This window comes from Patagioenas fasciata, chromosome Z, assembly GCF_037038585.1.
Source record: "Patagioenas fasciata isolate bPatFas1 chromosome Z, bPatFas1.hap1, whole genome shotgun sequence".
In the NCBI taxonomy this organism is placed as follows: Eukaryota; Metazoa; Chordata; class Aves; order Columbiformes; family Columbidae; genus Patagioenas; species Patagioenas fasciata.
Genome location: NC_092560.1, coordinates 9,219,329 through 9,225,000, shown reverse-complemented (window position 1 = coordinate 9,225,000; position 5,672 = coordinate 9,219,329). Strand labels below are relative to the sequence as shown.

Below are 5,672 nucleotides of genomic sequence, written 5' to 3'. Positions count from 1 at the left end.
GTTCCTCAGAGGAATTAAAACATTAAGAAAACACTTTTCAGCTTAAACTGAGAGTCTATCTGAGATGTATGAATAAAAGATGAGAGAATAAAATTGAACGTACTACATCTCATTACCCACCATAGCATGCTTGAAAAAAAGTATTTCAGCATTTCTGGGACATTCTGGGAAATGCCTGTACTTATACAGTGTCCATCCTCATTCATACGGACTCTGTGTGGTTTCTGGACTTCACTTCAGATGTCACATCCCAAGCCATGGTCTGTCACTATGAGAGAACAGCTGATGCTCCAGTATTTTCAGAATAAGACCACACTATTGGACCTAAACTGAGCAGACCAATCTCATTTCCAGCAGTAACAGCAATGATGGCATTGGAAAAACAGGAATATTGACTAAGGTATCTAGAAATTGCCAAAATTTTTTTCCCCCTTGTAACATTTAAGGTATTGGTGAACAGAATTTGGTGCAGAAACACAGGAACTTTCGCAAGTTTGAGTACTTTCATCCCTGTGTTTCACGGTTTGCAGACAAGTTTTCAACTAAAGGTCAGCAAATGGCCAGCTGAGTATTTTGGCCTTGAAAATCTGACCCTCAGCCTTTCAAGGTATTTAAGTTACCTATCTAACTTTCAGAAGTGCAGCTCATATTAAAGAAAGCAGCACTTCTATTTAGTTATCCACGACTAGTAAGTTACTTCTGATCTGCCAGATAAGAAAAACATGAAAACAGTGATCCTGATGGAATAAATTATTATAATGTTCAGTCCTCGTGGATAAAAATACTTTTCTTTATCTCAAAGAATGAGGGTTTGAAATATTTGCTTTGGAATACATCTGTTGAAAAGTATTTTTAGTCAGATATTACAGTCAGATGATTATTTATCAAGGAAAATTTTTCCCAGGAATCCCTCAGTGAAGAAGGAATCTTCTCAAAGGCTCCTGCATCAGTACTATTTGCTCCAAGCATCATGGAACACAGGCTGAAGGGAAGTTTCCTGATTCACATCTTCTGGAAGACAGAAAAATCTTTATTCTGGGAGCATTTGGATATCTGATTCTGAAAATAAGTTGAATACCTATAGAAATAAGTCAATCCTTACTGATTTTCCCCTTGATATTCATTGCAATAGCTAAGAAACTTTTCATGATTCTTGCATGGGAATTGCGGAAGATTGGGTGAGGATGAGAAAGGTAAACACGCTCAAGTGACCCACAGCTGGGGTATAAAGGAAGCACATACATCACACTAACTGTTTTACTGACCTTGTGTGCTTGACAAGTAGAACCTCTATGTGAGATAACATAGGTCTGAGAGAAACCCTAGGGTACCTTATCATGTCTGAGATTCCTGCTTTGTTTTGAGAAAGAGCAGAACACAGCAAGAAGCTGCATCTGCTCTAAGCCTTTTAAATACAGGCAAGTGCAGCCGGCCTAACAATCTTCCAGCAGGGCTAAACTTTTCAATGCCTGCGTCCCTCTTGGTGTCACCTCTGCGTGGGAACTCAGGTGCAGCTTCGGAGATCCCCCAGTAGAGAGGTAACTAAAATAATACTTGCTCTTTGCAATGAATTTGTGGGCTCTGGCTCTTCTTGTGATGTGCCTGTGCTTGTACACACGATTCTTCTCATGGAAAAAAGGCGTAAGTGCAGTGCATCTTTTTCTCTTTCTTGTTCTCATAAAAAGGAATAGTCCTCCAAATTGTTATTGGTTTCTTTCTGTTCTGGAAATGACCATAGCTAAAAGAAAAATATACACATGCAGTGAAACAGAATAAGAAACTAATTAAATTAGCTATTGCATGTTAGCTGAGAAATCTTTATTCCAAAGCAAATCCTGAGAAAAATCCTGAGATTTCTTTACTCCTGAAGTTGGAAGTTTGGAAAAATCCTTGATGAAGATGTTACCTTTTTTGGACTTAAGTGATTCTTTTAATATTTGCCTTCAAATTAAACAACAGAATAACAAAATACAGTGCATTCTAAAATATCAATATCTTATTTTGTATTTTTTATATATCAGCATTTTGTATTGCTGAGGAAAACATTGATAGAAAGTTTCAAAGTATAACTAAAAGATGAGAGAAACCAAAAGTTTAAGTGACCACAAGGACTAAAAGCCCAAATGTGATCAGCTCTCAGAAGATACTCCACCAACAGAAAAAAAAAGATTTAAGAAATGAAATTATATATTTTTTTAAAAACACTGGCATTGACAGTCATTGTTAATTAGAAAATTAAAGTCTAATTTTCAACAGTAGTCAAAGAATATTTTTTCTTACTTTTAAATCTTTTACAATGAAAAGACCTAATCTCTAAATGTTCTATTTGTAAGGTTTTCCTCCCACAAACTTGAGGGGTTTTTATTGCAATTTGTAAATGATTTCTGAATGTTTTGGGTATTTTTTTCTCATTCAAAGAATTCTTAATTTCTAGATTCTGCTTTGTAGTGACCAGTGAAATGTGGCTTTGAAAGCCTGACATTTCAAATTTTTTGAATTGATTTAACATGTATAGCGTTGTTTTTAAACAGGAAATTAGAATTGAAGTCCTGGGGTGGTGGTGGTAGTGTTTGTCTGTTTGCTTCGTTTTGGTTTTTTTCCCATGTTTTCATGCCAATAAATGAAATAAAACCTGAAAAAGATTTGGAAATACATATGTGTGTGTAAAGAATGAATTAAAAGGCAGTCCAAAGTCTTGGCTTCCTAGAGGGCAGCAAAGCTCTTTGGATTAAGAAACCAATTTTGCTGCTAAACTGAGGGCTAAGATAAAATATTTGTATTCGTTCATTCACACATTGAAGAATAAAACAACAAAGAAATATGGGTTCAATTTTACAGTTTTATTTAGTTGGAACCACAACAAAAAACATATTTGAAAGAATAGGTACACATATGAGAAAAGGATTTATTAAAAAAAAAAAAAATTAAGAAAATGTAGAAAAACATAAGTCTGTTTAATGCCAGAGAGACAAAATGTCAGTGCCTGAGCATGAAATCTTGGGGTGGACAGGTCATGGGGAAAAAAGCAAAGCCCAGCTGTAACAGAGACACAAACAGGAAGAATTATGCACATGGGCAGGAGCAAGAGGAGCTCCAGCCCATGCAGCGGGACTGGGAAAAAAGATGTTGAAAAGAAGGTGGAGAGAAATGTGGTGGTGGTTGAGAGAATGACTGCGGGGCTGCTCCAGCCTCGCCAGCATGGAGAACTTCTATGGACGGGATCTCGGAGGCCTGTAGAGATTGTCTCAAGATGGACTGACAGGGGTGACAATATTTGGGAGGCTATGAATAACATGCAAAAGTCCGAAGCCATCTTGTTTTCTTGTAGGACTTGCTGTGCAATCTACAGAGAAGTAAAATCAAAACAGATGAGATCAAGGAGATACAGAAAGTCAGCAGAAATAGCCTCTCCTTAGTAAAATAATGAAAAAAAAACGAATGTATTGAAAAACATAGATGACCCACAACAATTTGTTAACAAGTGTAAGGGGTACTTTTCTGATTTCTTGTGAAAGTCTGAATATCTAGTTTAAACAAAGTTTCACTGTGGGTTTTTGTTTGTTTGTTTTCTTGTGTTTTGTTTTGGTTTTGCTTTTGTTGTTGTTGGTTTGAGAAGCTTATACTGTCAAGAAGAACTGTCTGTCCTGACACTTTAGTCGAAACGTCAGATAGTTGGTAAATATTTAAGAACAGTCCTACAACACTTAACACATAAAGACAGGGCTTGGGAAATCAGAGCCCAGTTTAAGCTCTTCCTTCTCTAGCACAGCCTTGCAGAGTCTGTTCGTCCTTTCTGAAACATTACTCTTCTGAGCAGCTGATAGGTGAAATTTTTGCTGCATCACTTTAGTATCATATGGGTAAACATGAAGAGAACCACAAAAACTAAGCAAAGGATTGAGAAGTGCTCAGACACAATAATAATAGAAACTGGCACATAACTTAATCCAGGTCATTGTCAGTAGAACAAGAGTCTTCAAGTAAGTGCAAGAATACAGGGCCTCAGTAGTTCCTGGGGAACCCATAGAAATGATGCAGCCATCACATGTAGTGAAGAGGTAAAGAATCTGGATTTCGGAAACTGAAACAACAGTTATGTAGCTGGAACAGTGGAAGAAACATTGTTTAAGTGCATGCATTTCTAACAGGGGTAACATGGAAGCATGTTTCTTAAACAGCACATGTGGATGAGAGTAGAGACTTAAATTTTTGCCTCCTGTATATATAAAAAAATATTGTAACCACTTACTATGGTGATAGAACTAGTGTCCTTCTAGGCACAATTCATATTTAATTGTATATTCAGTGTGGACTAGTTCAATTCGAAACAGAAGAGAAAAAATGTTGGAATACATAAAATGATTTACTGTATAAAAAACTCATTTCTCAATAAATTCATTTTATTAAACAACTGAATTCTACCAAGTTCACTTTTTAAATGGTGAGAATCTTTTAGCAACAGAATAAAACCCTCCTACCTCTCCTTACTATTTGTATTTCTTGATATGTAACATTAAATGCACTTGAATAAAAAACAGCATCTGTATCATAGGTGGAGGGAAAGCCAAAACCAACATATTCTGTTCCTGTTTAGTCTGAAAATAAAGGGCTGCTGAACACAGGGGGAATTTTTTTTGAGAAAACATCACTTTCCTTTGGAAGCTGAGTTATAACTGACTCAGGACTCAGTAATACTTTGTGTTTCTATGTCTGAGCAGTGACTGGTACTGGAGCCCAGACTGATGGTCTGAAGAAACCCGGTGGTTCTGCACGTGTAAAGACCAGTGGTGTGATGGACAGCGGTGGCACGAACAGAAGACCAGCAGCAGCTCAGCTGCGGGCCAGCTGAAGGGACGGATGATGCACGGTGGGTGCTGCTGGGTTCTTGTCCCGCAGGCAAATCCGCGTCCATCCTCACTCCTGCCCCAGCTCATTTCCTTGTCTTTATTTGCATCCTCTAGCAGGTGCCTCAGGCTACTACTGAAAGTGTTGGGAGTGTTCCCCTCAGAACAGGAGCACACCTAAACGTGAAATTCAAGTGTGTCGCGATATGATACACCAGAGGAAAGGGAACTTTCCTGAAAGAGGAAATGTGACTGAACTCTGTGGTATTTCTGTACTTGAGCTTTCACAGGGCAGTGCATTCAATGGACTCAGGCTCTGAAAGATCTGTTCCTGATTCCTGGACTTTATGTTCCTCAAATCTCCAGTCATTGCTCATAACAACAGCCTGAATGAGATGAACTTTGTGAGATGTCTGGACGTATTTAAATATCCCTAGTGAAGAGCAATGAGAAAAATCCTTACAACAAAAAATGATCCTTATAATTCTGAGCACTCAACTCACTGGATTTTTCAGCAACAAGTTGTTTGCTTGTTTGCTTTTCCTGAAATAACACATTTTTCTGATTTATAAGATGTGCATTAGATGAGGGAAAAAGTCTACCTTTCCTGCACATCAGCATCTGGGGAGTCAGTGGACCTCATGGAGAAATCCTTCTAACATAACCCAAGTTTAAGGCAGACATAAGAGAACAGATAATGAAAACATTTCCTTAGGCAAAGAGCTGGAGCAGAACTGTGGAAAACTCTGACCTCTCAGCTGTGACCCCTCAGCTGAGAGCGGCTCTGGAGGTGGAAACTCTTCTGCTGGGGGACAAAGATGATCTCAC

At 38.0% G+C, this 5,672-nt stretch overlaps 1 long non-coding RNA gene across 1 annotated transcript; it reads left to right on the top strand.

The window, feature by feature from the left end:
• Positions 1-1,376: 1,376 nt before the first annotated feature.
• On the top strand, positions 1,377-5,382 carry LOC139826570 (uncharacterized). Its single transcript, XR_011736710.1, has 3 exons — positions 1,377-1,538; positions 4,719-4,867; positions 4,962-5,382. It is a non-coding gene; the product is annotated as an uncharacterized lncRNA (long non-coding RNA).
• The last annotated feature ends 290 nt before the right edge of the window (positions 5,383-5,672 follow it).